Below are 16,772 nucleotides of genomic sequence, written 5' to 3'. Positions count from 1 at the left end.
AGTATAAAAAGATTGATAAGTGGAGAGAAGGCAGAGTGGTCAGGTACCATCCCTTGGTACCCCAGAGATGATGTAGAGGTGAATTCTCTGCATTTCCTCTTTGCTTTAACACACCCCAGATTAGATGATGGAGAAACTGTCCACTGGAAATGCACCCCCCACCCATGAGCACAAACAAAACAGTTCCAGCAAAACTCTACTTTTCTAGTCAAAGAACCAAGAAAGGGACATCACAGAAAGAGAGAATTCTTTCAGCCAGTAACCACTCTATTCCAGCCAAATACCACAGAAAATACTGTGGCCTCATCCTCACCTGTCAGCAAAGGCCTGGACTCCCATGCTCGCCAGGCTATAAGAAAGAACCCTAAGCTACTCCCCACAGTTGGTCAGACTGGTGCCAGAGAAGAATGAGTGTGGAGCTGGGGACCTCCATCCCCCAGATCACCCTCCCTGTCAGTGGAGACCACAGTGGGCAGCCTGGACATCCACTTCCACCCCAATGTAGTAATGAGACATCCCCTCTTCCCCATTGGAGTGCTGTCAGCAGAGACCTAGTGGAGAGTCTGGACTTTTACTACCACCCAGTGGTGACAAGCCCCCTCCACAGTGTCAGAAGCTACAAGGGAAACAGGCATGAGACCACCCCCCGCCCCTTCCAGCCAGGGTGGTATTAACAAATGCCTATGGGGAACTGAACCCCCACCCCTGACCAGCAATAACAAGGAGTCTTCACCTCCCCTCCCCAGCTATCAAGAAAGGCTGAAAGGAGAACCTGGACCCTTAACCCCCATCTGGAAATAATGAGGCAGTGCCCCTCCTATCTTCATTCATTGAAGCAGTACAAAAGGAGGCTCCAACCCAAGATTGAAATAAGATTCTGAGTCTTATAGTACCCCAAAATATCCAGGTTTCAATCAAAAATCACTCATCATACTAAGACTCAAGAACTTCCCAACTGAATGAGAAAAGATAATCAGCAAACACCAAGACAACTCAGATGTTAGAATTATCTGACAGAGGTTTTGTTTTAACTTCAGATTAATATGAGGGCACAGATGATTAGGTTACTTTTTTTTTTTTTTTTTTGGTCATTTCTAAGTTCCAGTTGTAGTTGAGCCTTTCCTCCAGGGGGTGTGCTGTATACCCTTACACTGTGCACATTACAGGAGAACCTGCCAATCCAGTCCCTCTTCTCCTTTCCCTTTCCTTCCTCCCCCTCCCTCCTCACTTTGAATACACATGTGTCTTTCTTTCATGTGGGCATGTAGTTATTTATATATTGGCTTCACATTAGTACTGAGTACATTGGATACTTGTTTTATATTCTTGTGATACTTTACTAAGAAGAATGTGTTTCAACTCCATCCAGGTAAATACAAAAGATATAAAGTCGCCATCCTTTTTAATGGCTTAATAGTACTCCGTGGTATATAGATACCACAGTTTGTTAATCTGTTCATGAGTTGATGGGCACTTGGGTTGCTTCCACATCTTAGTGATTGTGAATTGAGCTGCAATAAACATTCTCATGAAAATGTTCTTGTGGCTAATGATTTTTTTTCCTTCTGGGTAGACATCTACTTAGCAATGGGATTGCAGGATCAAATGGAAGGTCAACTTTTAGTTCTTTGAGAAGTGTCCATACTTCTTTTCATAGAGGTTGTATTAGTTTGCAATCCCACCAGCAGGGAAAAAGTGTTCCCTTCTCTCTACACCCATGCCAGGATCTGCAGCTTTGGGATTTTGTGATGTGGGGTTAGGTGACGTCTCAGAGTCATTTTGATGTGCATTTCTCTATCTAAGGAGATGTTAAAGCAATCATCATAAAAAAATGCTTCATTGACCAAATACAAACACATTTGAAATGAAAAAATAGAAAGACTCGCCAAAGAAGTAGAAAATATAAGGAAAAACCAAGTGGCAATTTTAGAACTAAAAAAATACAATATCTGGAATAAAAATTTTAATTGATGGGCTCAGCAGCAGAATCGAGAGTATAGATGAAAGAATCAGTGAACTGAAAAAGAATAGAAATTCCTTCCCTATTCTGAACAAAAGAGAGAAAATAAACTGAAAAAAAATGAACAGAGCTATAAGAACATGTGTAACTATAATCAAAGATCTAACATGTGTGTCATTGGAGTCTCAGAAGAAGAGAAAGGAGGTGGTACCAAAAAAAATGCAAGAAATAATGGTTACAAACTTTCTTAATTTGACAACACACACACAACATATCTAAAAAGCTGAGTGAATCACAAACAAGGTAAACCCAAGGAAATTCATGCCAAGACACACCATACCTGAATTTCTAAAAACTAGAGAGGCAGAGAAAAATAAATCTTGAAAGCAACCACATACAAATGACATATTACCTGGCTCGGCGCCTGTGGCTCAAGCGGCTAAGGCGCCAGCCACATACACATAAGGTGGTGGTTCGAATCCCCAGCCCGGGCCCGCCAAACAACAATGATGGCTGCAACCAAAAAATGACCGGGCGTTTGTGGTCCCAGCTACTTGGGAGGCTGAGGCAGGAGACTCGCTTGAGCCCAGGAGTTGGAGGTTGCTGTGAGCATGATGCCATGGCACTCTACCCAGGGGGATAGCTTGAGGCTCCGTCTCAAAAAAATAAATAAATAAACAAATGACATATTACCTATAGCAGGGAAACTGTTCAAATGACAGTGGATTTCTCATCAAAACCCATAGAGGCCATAAGAAGATGACAGAATATTTTTCAGGTGCTGAAAGTAAAGAACTACCAATCCAGAATCCTGTAGCTAGTGAAAAATATCCTTCAGAAATGGAAGAAAACAGATTTTTATCCAATACAACCTACTCTAAAGGAACGGCTAAATGGAATTCTCTAAACAGAAAGAAAATGATTTTTTTAAAAAAATAGGAATCTTAGAAAATCAGGAAAGAAGATGGGACATAGAAGAGCAAATATATGTTAAATACTTCCCTTCTCCCCTTGAGTTTTCTAAATTATGTATAACAATCAAAGCAAAAACCATAACACTGTCTAATTCTGTTCTCAATATATGTAGAGAAAATAGTTAAGATAATCATACTATAAATGGGAGAAGATAAAAGGTTTTAAAGGAGGTGAGGTTTCTATACTTTACTTGAACTAGTAGAAGGTTGAAAACAGCAGACTTTGTAAGTATAATACCTACAGCAAACAGTAAAAAAAGTGATACAAAATGATATACTAAAATTATAGATAAATCAAAATGGAATTCTAAGAAACTTTTCATGAAACCCAAAGGAAGGTAGGAAAAAGAAAACAGAATTTAAAATTACAGAAAACCAAGAGAAAGGCTCGGTGCCTGTGGCTCAAGTGACTAAGGCACCAGCCACATACACCTAAGGTGGTGGGTTCAAATCCAGCCCGGGCCCACCAAACAACAATGATGGCTGCAACCAAAAAATGGCCAGGTGTTGTGGCGGGTGCCTGTAGTCCTAGCTACTTGGGAGGCTGAGGCAGGAGACTCTCTTGAGCCCAGGAGTTGGAGGTTGATATGAGCTGTGATGCCATGGCACTCTATCCAGGGGGATAGCTTGAGGCTCCATCTCAAAAAAAAGAAAACCAAGAGAAACAAAAAAATAAAGGCAGACTTAAGTTTTAGCATGTAAGTGATTACATTAAATGTAAATGGTCTAAATTCAGGGTGTCCATAAAGTTTGTGTGCAATTTAAAATTGCACACTATTAAAATTGCACACAAACTTTATGGCCACCCTATATATGCTGTTTATAAGAAAATAACTTTAAATATAATGACCTAAAATATGTGAAAAGACATACCATGCAAAAATTCATGAAAAGAAACTTGAAATGGCTATATCAACAACAGAGTTCAGAGCAAAGAAAATTGCCAAGACCAGAAAGAAACATTATATGTATAATGTGGGCAGGGTCAGTCCACCAAGAAGATATACCAATCTCAAATACATATGCACCAAACAACAAAACTGAAAAATATGTGAAGTAAAAACCTATAGGAATGAAAGGAGAAATAGAGACGTTCACAATCATAATTGGAAACTTTAACACCTCTCTTTCAACAATGGATAGAATCACCAAGCAGAAAATCAGCAAGATTATATAAGAACTCAACAACATCATAAACCAACAGGATGTAATTGACATTTATAGATTCATCTACCCAACAACAGCATTATGTGTATACTCTCTTTTCAGGCACTTAGGGAACACATCCTAAGATAAATTATATCCAGGGCCATAAAACAAGCTTCAAAAAAATTGAAATAACTGAAATCATACAGAGTATATTACGTAACCACAATGGAATCAAAGTAGATACAGATAATAACAAAGATAATAGAAAAATCTCCAAAAACTTAAGAACTAAACAACACACTTCTAAATGATCCATGAGTCAAAGAGGAAATTGCAAGATGAAAATTTTTTAATGCATTCAACTGACCCAGGTCATGTTCATTTCAGGGTGCCACCTCACCATCCATTGCAACAAAACTTTCAAATTCTGACATGAGAGATGGACTGTCTGATGGAGCCAAAACATCCTGCTCTTGGGTTGTGACAAATCCTACTTTCTTGAAACACTCCTGTATCTTTTCTGGCTGAACTTTATTCCAAGCAGAACTGACCCAGAGTGTCGGGGTCCCTTTGTGGATGCCACTTATCAGGGCCCAGGACTGGTTGGTCTCTGGCCCCAACCTATCTAGCTGTGTTCTGGACATGGACCACTATGCCGTTATTTCACTCAGGAACAATTGCTCTTAGGTGCCTGAGGGATATTTACCTTAGCAGAAGGGAGAGAGAGACAGAGATAGTCTTTGAGAGAGTAAAGCAGTCTTCTTAGAAAGATAGATCTTAGTCTTTAGCTTAGCGAAAGAGCTTAGTGATCTTCAGTAGAGAGAGACTGTGCTGGCGTTCTGTAGGCAGGAGAAGTGACACAGTCAGAGTAAGTGGGTCCATGATAGAATATACACAATCCTGAATGCCTTCTCCTCCAGCCTAATATAAGGCTGATCTTGTGCCTCTCAACACCACAGGTGTAGAGCCTGCCAATTCACCAAAGCTCTCATCTCACGAGCTCTCTCATGCTTGTTAGGAGAACTAAATCCCTCTCCATGCCCTTCTCACCAAGGTGTTCCATTATTGAGCTATATATGTATTTCTTATAACTCTCATTCCTCCTAGCCATAGGCCATATGGGCTGCTACATTTCCCCCCTTTTTATATACAAACAAAATAATTTTTAATGTGGTAAGGGCAGTTCTTTCTGTTATCTAGCCCTTTTCTTTCTAGACAAAAGAATATAGTAATAGTCAAAGTTCAGAATTCCAGGTACGGGCTCTTCAAATGACAAAGCCCAATACAGATTTAAACTATTAGCTGCTAGGGAAAAAATGGTGATTGTAATGTTAATTCCCTTAAAGGTCTTTTTAAACTGAGAAAATCTTAGCTGAGAGAGTTTACCATTTCTTTAACTGTGTGAACTTTCCTTTGATATTTACTTAACAGACGAACAAAAGATAACACTTTCCTTGCAGTCTTTGTGAGCAAGGATTTTTCTCTCACTATTCCAAAGGCTTTGCTACTCATGGTCCTAACAAATCCTCCCTTCATAGATATCAAAAGACTGTTACTCATGGACTAACAGTCCCACACTTTACAGTTCCTCTCAAAGGCTCTGTTACTTGTGGTCCTTCAGTGGTCCCACACTTCACAGTTCCTCAGTAGTGGAGACATTTCTGCTTTCAAGCTGCTTTTCCAGTGGAATTTTTGCTAATTGATTCCAGACTCTTTTTTCTAATGGAGCTCCCTAGCACAAAGGTGGTATAACTCTTAGTTATTCTTCCCTCCCTTTGTCCTCCCTCTCATAATCTTCCAAAGGAGTCACTTACCCCAAGTGTCCTTTTTCCCTTTGGGCCACATCCAGGCTCTTTAGCTGAACCCGGTTATAGTACACAGACGCTGATGAGAGGTAGGTTGCCCCTGCACCACGCAGGATAACAAAATATTCCACACACATATTTAATCTAATTATTCTCCATTGTCATCCATTAGTCTGGTTTAATTTCCTCAGTTTTATGCTGAGGCACCATAGGTCTAACCAAGCTGGCAGACTGCTCCCATGGCATAGAGTTGAATTATACTGTTTTTCTGAGAATAGTTTGAAATGAAAATATTAAGGAAACTATGTTGTTTTAACTTCTTCATTTACCAGTGGGTCCTGATTCTGGCCCAACTGATCATTTCTCTACAGTAAAGGTGTTCCATCTTTGTAAAATTGAGAACAGCATTCATTTGCCCAATGAAAGCCTTTTTTATACTTGGGACATACACCTGAAGGTAAACATGTCCTTTGTTCCTTTTCTTTAGTATTCAGCATTCTTTTCTCTTATGGCCTAGCTTCCCACATTTATGGCATCTGATGTCAACTGGGGGATTTACCCTCTGATCTTCTAGCTCCCCAATTTGAGTTGTCATGTCAATATAGCATTTACCAGCTTCAACTATAAGATTCATCTGATCTCTCAACTGTCCTGTGTCACCTGCCATGATCTTAATCTGGTCTTTAAACTGTTCCATCTGATATTTCAACTGCTGTATCTCATTTACCATGATTGTTCTCTACTGGCTTTTTCTTTCAGCCTTCTGCTTTTAATCTTTCCTTTTCAACTCTTAGAACTTTGGGCTGCCTTAAAGGGACAGGAGATCTCTGGTTAGCTGTTCTTACTCGAGTGTTAGCTTTTTTACAAAACCTCACTTCCCCTGTTGTTACTTCACCAGCCCCCTTGATCTACCTCAATTCTTTTCTTTCAAACAGAACTCTTAACTGCCAGAAAGTGATAGGGCCATCGATCTCTCAAAAGCTACTTCCTGCTAGCAATGGGCAAAGATGTAGGGGAAGGCAGTTAGAAGTCCAATTTCCTAACTTAACAAATTCTTGCCACCTATTCCCAAACTTATCTCTTTGCTGTTTGACCGAAGGCTTTTCTCACCCCCGAGGCTAAAGGCTTTTGTTTACTAAAGGTTCTTCTTATCTCCTAGTTTTCTTTTCTCTTTCCTCTCTAGAGGTTTTTCTCTGCCTTTTTCTCCAGCAACTTCACAGAAGAGGCTAAAGACTCTTCAGCTTTTTTCCCACAGAAGAGGTAGTTAGAATTTGGAAAGACAAAGCGCAGAAAAGAAATTGAATAAAGAGAAGGCCTGTTGCTGGCTGTCTTCTTGGCTGTCTTTTTCTCTTACATATTTCTTTTCCCTCTCTATTTTTCTCTTTTTCTTTTGTTTGTTCTTAGCTTATTCTCCCTTCAGCCTGCGTTTAGCTGATCTCAGTGGCTTGTTCTCTATCAGGACAGATATGCCATTTGTCAGTGGTGTTCACTATCCCACTTCTGACACCACTTGTCAGGGTCCCTTTGTGGACGCCACTTATCAGGGCCTGGAACTGGTTGGTCTCTGGCCCTAGCCTTATCTAGCTGTGTTCTGGACACAGACCACTATGCTGTTATCTCACTCAGAATAATTGCTCTAAGGTTCCTGAGGGCTATTTACCTTAGCAGAAGGGAGAGAGAGACAGAAATAGTCTTTGAGAGAGTAAAGCAGTCTTCTTAGAAAGATAGATCTTAGTCTTTAGCAGAGCTTAGTGATCTTCACCAGAGAGACACTGTGTTGGCATTCTGCAGGCAGGAGAAGTGACAGAGTCAGACTAAGCAGGTCTGTGATAGAATGCGCCTGCTCCGGACTGCCTTCTCCAGCCTTATATAAGGCTGATCTCGTGCCTCTCAACACCACAGGTGTAGAGACAGCCAATTCACTAATTCTCTTGTCTCATAAGCTCTCTCATGCTTGTGAGGAGAGCTAAATCCCTCTCTATGCCCTTTTCACCAAGGTGCTCCATTATTGAGCTATACAGGTATTTCTTATAACTCTCACTCCTCCTAGCCATAGGTTGTATGGGCTGCTACACCAGAGGACAGCAGCCAGAGTGTTAACTGATACAGCAGATGGAGTTGCTTCCACAGGAGTACCACTGGTTTGTGTTTTAGTAATGACCCACTGCAGGAGCTACATTTTAAGTGTTTTGGTGATACCTTAGTCAAGAGGTTGGATTTTTGAGGTCATGTTTGGAGGCAGAAATTTCAGTGTCACCTTTGTGAGATGATTCTTGGGGATGGTCAGGACAGTTTTCTCCTGTCAGTAGAACAAACCATTCTTTCTTCATTTCTTGGTTAATACCCCTTACCCATTCCTCAGATAGCCACCAGTCATCCATCCTCATTTATTTGGTCTCCAAGTGACAGGGAGGTCATCATGCTTCAGGCTCTTGAAAGCGTGTGGCTCTGCCAATTTACTAGTCACCAAGGGTTTTAGTTTCTCTCTGGTTGAACTAGTGCAAAGCAGAACTGTGAAACATCCTTTGGAAAGTTTTCTGCTCTTACATTTCACCCTTCATGACAAGCCTACTGTGAGGCATTGACTTGAAAAAGGAATCCGCACTTCAAAGATGTCGTATCTTTAAAGCCTCTGGAAAAGTCCAGGAACTTTTTGATGAACTCTTCCACAACTTCTACTTGAACTTCACTGGATTTACCCACCACACAGGACTTTCTGGGAGAGCTCCTGTCGAAGTTTAAATTCCTCGAGCCAACCACTTGATGTTTGGAAATCTGCCAACCTGAATTCCTGTGTGAATTTTTTAGCAACTTCTTGGATGATTGGCATTAACTGCCCTCATTTTCTTGAACCAGCTTAATGTGGCTTTTTTACTTCATTAAGGGAAGTTTCCCTCCTTTTCCAATGTAGGTTTCTGCTTTCCTATCTCTCCAAGTACTCATGATTATATTTTTGGATATTGCTAACTGTGGTCTTACTAACACCAAAATATTCCACCATCTTTCTTTGGTTGCTGCTTTCCAGAAAATGTAGAAGACCAACCTTTTCCTTCAACATTAGCTCCTTGAGTTCTTTCCTTTAGACCAGGACATCTCAGCTAACTGTAAAATTTTTCAAGTAATGGTGGGCAGTACCTACAATTCAGACCAGTCCTTCAGATTGAAAAAATATTACACAACATGTGATAAACAATCTCATGTTAGGCCTAATCTAACACATGCTAATAATAAAACATGAGAAAAGAATTTATATTAAAGAAAAAATAATACAACTAGTGGCCATACCTCCTACCCCTTCTTGGAGAGTGGACTCAACTGGTCAAGGTATAGAGGGTAAATTAATACTGTGTCACAGTCCAAGTGGTCAAGATACAACTTACAGAGGTGGTCAACATATAGAGGCCAGTCTTCCACTGAGTACATGTGCGGCATGTCTGACCTACAAAAATTAGCTCAACTTAAGGAGATGGTTAGTGTAGGGAGTTGATCAACTAAGGAGATTCTACTATATTTGCAAACTGCATATCTGACAAAGGACTCATATCTAGAATTAATACACAAAGAACTCTCAAAATTCAGGCTGGGCATGGTGGCTCTCGCCTATAATCCCAGCACTCTGGGAGGTTGAGGCAGGCAGCTCGCTTGAGCTCATGAGTTTGAGACTAGCCTGAACAAGAGCAAGACGCCATCTCTAAAACTAGCCAGACACTGTGGCAGGTGCTTGTAGTCCCAGCTACTTGTGAGGCTGAGGCAAGAGGATTGCTTGAGCCCAAGAGTTTGAGGTTGCTGTGAGCTATAATGACACAGCACTCTACCAAGGGTGACAGAGTCAGATTCTGTCCCTCCCCAAAAAAAGAACTCTCAAATTCAACATAAAAAAAATCAAATAATCCAATTATAGTATGGGCAAAAGACATGAAGACATTTTACCAAAGAAAAGATATGGATGGAAAAGAATCACATAAAAAGGTGTTGAACATCACTCGCCTTTAGGAAAATGCAAATTAAGACTACAATGAGACTTCAATGCTACACATTTATTAAAAGGAAATATTATTTGGCAGAAAGGGCATGATGTACTGATATGTCATCCCCTTTCAACATCTACCTTGAAAACATATCCACCCCAGAAGTGCATTAATGTACACAGTTACTATTCAATAAAAATAAAAAATAAAAAATAAAACATATCTGTAATTTTCAACTGGTGTGACTCAGCACCCTGGTGTGCTGGGAGAGGATCTTAGGTGTGCCATGAAAATTTCTAAAGATCATTAAATAAATTATTTTTGAAAGAAGTCCATAGCACAGTTAAGTATATTCTTTTTTAAAAAAAAAAAAAAAACAAAACTCTTTTTGTGGATCAACATAATGTAAGTGTGCCACAGAAGTTGAACTATAGTTCAAGTGTCCCATGAAATAAAAGGCTGAAAAACACTGCAATGGGGCGGTGCCTGTGGCTCAGGGGGCAGGGTGCCGGCCCCATATACTGAGGGTGGCAGGTTTAAACCCGATCCTGGCCAAACTGCAACAAAAATAGCCAGGTATTGTGGCAGGTGCCTGTAGTCCCAGCTACTTGGGAGGCTGAGGCAAGAGAATTGTCTAAGCCCAGGAGCTGGAGGTTGTTGTGAGCTGTGATGCCACAGCACTCTACTGAGGGCGACAAAGTGAGACTCTGTCTCTAAAAAAAAAAAAAAAGAAAGAAAGAAAAACACTGCATTGACTGAAAGACACCAATCACAAGATGCCATGTGTTGTGTTGTTTCATCCATGTGAGATATTTAGGAAAGGAGAATCTGTAGAGACAGAAAGTGGGTGCAGTGGGTGCCGAGGGCCAGGGCAGGATGGGGGAGTGTGAGAGGAAATGGGGAATGACCGCTAAGGGGTGTAAGATTATTTGGGGGTGATAAAATATTCTAAAATTGCTTGTGGTGATGGTTGCCAGCTCAGTGAACATCTGTAAAACCATTAGGTGGTCTCTTTTAAATGGGTATGGTGTATGGTATGTTAATTATGTATCAGAAAAGCTGTTATAAATATTTTTAAAAACCAATCCAGTTAGAAAATGGGCAGAAGATGTGAGAAGACATTTCCCTTAAGAGGATATATATAGAGATGGCAAATAAGCGCATGAAGAGATGTTCCACATTACTGGCCATTAGTGAAATGCAAATTAAGACCCATGACAAGACATCACTACATACTTACTAGAACAGCTAAAATCCGGGGGATCATTCGTACATTGCTGGAAAATAGTTTGTCCGTTTCTTGAAAAGCTAAATAAAATATACCTTATCTTATGACTCAGTAATGACACTCCTGGGCATTTTCACATCTTCAAGAAGTGAAAACTAGTGTCCACCAAAACCTGTACACAGTTATTCACAGCAGCTTTATTCGTGATGGCCAAAAACTAGAAACAACCAAAATGTCCTCAATAGGCAAACAAATTATGATCTGTCCATACCACGGAGGACTACATAGCAACAAAAAGGGATGAGGGATTGGAAGAGCAATATACTGAGTGGAAAAGGACAATCTCAATGGGCCACATTCTGTCTGGGCACCGGGGCTCATTCCTTTAATCCGGGCACTTCAGGAGGCGGAGGCGGAAGGATCCCTTGAGCCCAGGAGTTTGAGGTTACAGTGAGCTGTGATTATGCTACTGCCCTTCAATCTGGGTGACAAAGGAAGACCCTGTCTCTTTCTCTAAAAAGGGGGGGGGGCAGGGGGTGGTTATAAAGCATGTAACATTCTTAAAATGACAGAATGATAGGTCTGGCAGCCGTAGTACAGTGGTTAAGGTGCCAGCCACATACACTGAGGCTGGCAGGTTGGAACCTGGCCCAGGCCAGCTAAACAACATTGACAACTACAACCAAAAAAAAAAAAAAAAAAAATAGCCAGGTGTTGTGGCAGGCGCCTGTAGTCCCAGCTACTTGGGAGACTGAGGCAAGAGAATTACTTAAGCCCAAGAGTTTGAAGTTGCTGTGAGCTGTGATGCAACAGTACTCTACCAAGGGCAACAGCTGAGACTCTGTCTCAAAAAAAAAAAAAACAAAAAACTGACAGAATGATAAAGCCAGAGATTAGATTACTAGTACTGCTTAAGGGCAGCGGGGGGAATGGGAGGGGGTTTGACTATAAAGTGGAACCAGGAAGATCTGTGTGGTGACAGAATAATTCCGTGTCCTGACCACAGTGGTGGTTCTATACATCTAGACTTGTGATAAAATGACGTAGAACACACAAATTGTACCAATGCCACATTCCTGGTTTGGGTACTGTACCATCATGATGTGGGAAGTCACCATCAGGAGAAACTGGGTAAAGGACACACTCGACCTGTCTGTTCTATCTTTGCGACTTTCTGTGAATCTCAAAAGTTAAAGCAGAGCACGGTGGCTCATGCCTGTAATCACAGCAACTCACAAGGCTGAGGCAGGATGATCACTGGGGAGTTTAAGACCAGCTGGGGCAACATAATGAGACCCCTGTCTCTAAAAGGTAAAAAATTAAGTGTTTTAGAAAGCCACAGACATCTCAGTAGGGAACTCTCTGTCTGGGGACAGGGTCCTACAGGTCTCACTGGGATTTGAATCCCTGCTGATCACCTAGGAGAACCTGAGGCTTCTGCTGGCCTCACGCTGGCATTGCTCAGAAGCTCGTAGCAGGAGGAAATGGGAAAACAGGCTCACTGACTGGTCTTGACTTCTGGAGGCCAAGGGCTTCGTGGAGAAGGCAAGGGTGGGGCAGCAGGACGCCTGCAATCATAGAGCTCCGGTACCTTCACTCTCCCCTCCTTCCCTCCCAAGAGGTTGAGTGTCTCTGTTTTGGGTGACTTGCTCTCACGCCCTTGCCAGGGAAGCAGTGGAGCCAGGCAACTAGGAGGTCCCCCACTGAGCCCTGGGTGGCCACTCCCTACCCAGGACTGTAAGTCAGAAATAATGTTACTGCCTTCCACACAGGGTCAGCAGGGTCACGTATGGGACACACTCAACAGCGTGACAAGCATGCAGCAAACAGACCTGGGTTCAAATCCCAGTCCTGAGGTTTGTCGGCAGTGACATCCCCTCAGGTTCCCCTCTAAGGGTGGTGAGACTGGTGACGATGTCATGGCTGTGTGGCGAGGGGTCACCAGCCAGTATAACACCTTGCATGGTGGCAGCCTTGGAAAAGGCACCCTGTAAAAGTGAGCCGTCCTGATTGTAGGCATCAGCACCTGCTCTGTTGACCAGGAATCTGGTGGCATGAATTCCCACTTCTCTGGCCACTCAGTCCTAGCCTGAACTTGACAGAGAGGCCCTTTGGGACCCCACTGTGGTCCCCCCCACCCTTCACAAGGAAGAGATTCCAACAGACAGGTTCTGGGGTGGGAAGGGGGCTGCTGCTAGGCTGCTGCCAGGCTGTGAGTGAGGTTGTCACTTCCTCCCCAGGTCATAGGCTGGAGCCGAGGGTGAGGAGGATGGGGAAAGAGGAGGCTTGGGTACTCCTGAGCAGGGCTGTGAGTCCCCACCCCTGGCCCCTCGTGAGAGCCCAGCCCTGCACTGTCAGCCAGGAAGAGGCTTTGGAGGGGCCCCCACCAGCCTGGAGCCCTTTCATCAGGGAGGATAATGGAGCTGCCTGCCCCAGGCACCATCCTAGGGACAGGACAGGGCCGGGCCAGGGATGGATCGGTCATCTCAGTCAGGAGCAACTCAGGAGGATGGCAGCAGGGAAGGGACAAAGAGGCCTGTGTCATGACCACTGCCTGGTGCCTGGGTGTCCTACCTCCTGCGTGTGGCACCCCATCCCTCCCGGTATCTGAGACTGAGACCTCCTCACTCTGCTCCAGCTCCACTGGACCTCATCTCAGCATCTGTCCCCATCTCTCTGAGTCAGCAGGGTGAGTCACTGTGCATGGGGTCTGACTCTTTCTCAGCTCGGCATTTCCCAGGGAAGGGGTGCCATCAGCCTTCCTGTCTCTGCAGGCCTCCCCAGCCTATACGAAGAGGAGTAGACACATTCCCGGGTTCTCCACAAACTTGCTCCTTGGTCTTACTCTGGCCCCTCGCCTCCAGCAACAGCGAGTCCCAGTGCTTCTCCCCACTATAGGTCCTGACCCCTGCCCCCTCCCCACCAGGTGCTCTCTGTCAACCCCATGCGCCCAGCCCTCACCCTGCTGCTCACCGCCCATACCTGCCAGCAGGTCTTTGAAACCTCAAGCCCCTCCAGAACCTTCCTTTGAACGGACTTCCCAGCGGCTTCCTGATTCACTCAGAGAAGTCCACATCCCCCAAGTCCTGCCTGTGGCCTACTAGGCCTCTGTGACCAAGTGCCCCTGGGCATTCACCCCTGCTCCATCAGGCTCAGATCTGCTGCTTTTCTTGTTCTCGGGAGCATAGCGAGTGTGGGCCTTCGCACCTGATTTTGGCTTTCCCTGGACTCATGTTTCCAGAAACCCGCAGAGTCTCCCTCCCTCCCTCCTTCAGTTCTCTACACAGATGACTTCTCTTACTCTCCCTTCCTTCCTTCCTCTCTCTCTTCCCTCCTCCCCCTCCCCTCCCCTCTTCTCCCCTCCTCTCCTGCCCTCTCTTCTCCCCTCCCCTCCCCTCCTCTCCCCTCCTCTCCTCTCTTCTTTTCTTCTCTTTCTTTTTTTAAGAGACAAGATCTAGCTCTGTTGCCCAGGCTACAGTGCAGGGATACAATGATAGTTCACCACATCCTCAAACTTCTGCCCTCAAAAGGATCCTCCCTCCTCAGCCTCCCAAACTGCTGGATTATAGATAGGCATGTGTCACCATGCCTGGCTAGATGACCTTTCTTTTTATTTTATTTAATATTTATTTTTTGAGACACAATTTCACTCTGTCACCCTGGGTAGAGTGCTATGGCATCATAACTCACATCAACCTCAAACTCTTAGGCTTCAAGTGATCCTCTTGCCTTAGCCTCCTGAGTAACTGGGACTACAGGCACCTGCCACAACGCCTGGCTAGGGTTTCTATTTTTCAGTAGAGATGGGGTCTCGTTCTTACAAATGCTAATTTTGAAGTCTTGAGCTCAGGCAATCCACCCACTTCAGCTTCCCAAAGTGCCCAGTTACAGGCATGTGCCACCATGCCCAGCTAGATGCCCTCTCTTTCCAGGACAGTGCCATGCCCAGCACGCTCTGCCCTCTCATTCTGCTTAGGTTCCTCCTTAGCAGCCTCACTGTCTGGTCTGTGGCAGTGAGTTTGCTTCTCTGACCAGCATATGTCTCTTCTGCAGAATGTCAGCTCCAGGAGGTCAGAGGGCGGTTCTTTGGGGGCACCGCTGTAACCCTGGAGCCCAGCAGAGGCCTGGCATGGAGATGCTCAGTAAACATGTGTTGAATTCTAGTAGGGCCCAGGAGCTGGGTGGAGAAAGTCCAAGAACGTGACCCTGAATTCGGGTCCGACTTGTTTTTCATAGCTGAAGGCCAGTCCCTCCTGAGAGGTCATCTGCACGTCACATTACTTTATTGTTTCCTAAACTTTAAAACTTCGCCTACAATCTTCAGATTTTTGCCCTGTCTGTGTGCCACCTAAAATATGTCTATTTAATACATTCCTTTAAATCGATTCATTTGATTGATTTTTTTTTCATTTTTGTGTTTTTCTTTTTTATTTCTTTATTTTTTACTTAGCCTCATCCACGGCCAGTTTGTGAAGCTGCTTTCCTTTTGGTCTGAAACACACTACATGAAGCATAAACAGTAATGTACAAGTCGCCCCATGCCCCTCCTGGGATCAGCTCCTGCACCAGCCTGGAGCTCAGGCTGCACTTTGCTATTCCCCTGCCTCCGGTTATTGACACTGGTCTGCTCTTCAGGGCAAAGTCCTCAGGAGAATTCCTATCAGGCTAGACCTGCTGGAGCCAGGGTCTATCATCAGGACTCAGGTGTGTCAGGGCGGGGCCGAGAGCTGTGTGCAGGAGATCTGGAAGAAACTTCCATCCCCACTGTCAAGAGGCTCTGACCTATTCTATGCCTCACCTCACACCTCCCAGGCATTGCTTCTGCTTCTGGAATTTTGCCAAACATGTTCCCATTTGAGGCCTTCACACCAGTGACTTTCTCTTCATAGAGAAGCCTCCCCTGGTCCCTGACACCCGAAGTCACACTTATGTTCTGTGCTCTAAATCTATGGTCTCCAACCCCAGGCTGCAGAGCAGCACTGCTCCGTGCCCTGCTAGGAACCCAGCCTCACAGCAGCAGGTGAGCAGCAGGCAAGGGAGGGAAGCATCCTCTGTATTTACAGCTGTTCCCCGTTACTCGAATCACCACCTCAGCTCCACCTCCTATCAGAGCACTGCAGCATTAGATCCTTATAGGAGTTCAAACCCTCCTGTAAACTGCGCTATCAAGGGATCTAGGCGACATACTCCTTATGAGAATCTGATGCCTGATGAGCTGAGGTGGAGCGAGGTGCTGGTGCTGGTGCTGGTGCTGGAACTATCCAGTTGCAGGAAAGCAAGCTCAGGGCTCCCACTGATTCTGCGTTATGGCAAGCTGTATAATTATGTTATTATGTATTACAATGTCATAACAATAGAAACAAAGTACACGGTAAAATGCTTTTGAATCATCCTGAAACCCTCCCCTCTCCTACCGGCCTTTCCCCAGATCGTGGGAAGGATTGTTTTCCATGAAACTGGTCCCCGGTTGGGGACCACTGCTGTAAAAACTCTGAGCTTCTGCTTGGGGCAGGTATCACAAGTTGCAGTTTGGTATTAAGCATGAGATTCTTTCATGCCCTTCTCCCTGCAAGACTCAGCTCTGTGAGGAAGGGGCAAGCTCTGATCAGCTTGGGGCAGCCTCACAGAGGCCCCCTTCCCACTGTTCCCACTGTCCCCACTGTTCACAGCCCAGCCCCTCATCTCTGC

The sequence above is a fragment of the Otolemur garnettii genome, unplaced genomic scaffold, assembly GCF_000181295.1.
Source record: "Otolemur garnettii isolate 467f Iridium unplaced genomic scaffold, OtoGar3 scaffold00100, whole genome shotgun sequence".
NCBI lineage: Eukaryota > Metazoa > Chordata > Mammalia > Primates > Galagidae > Otolemur > Otolemur garnettii.
The sequence above is the reverse complement of the archived record's forward strand: the minus strand, read 5'-3'. Positions refer to the sequence as shown.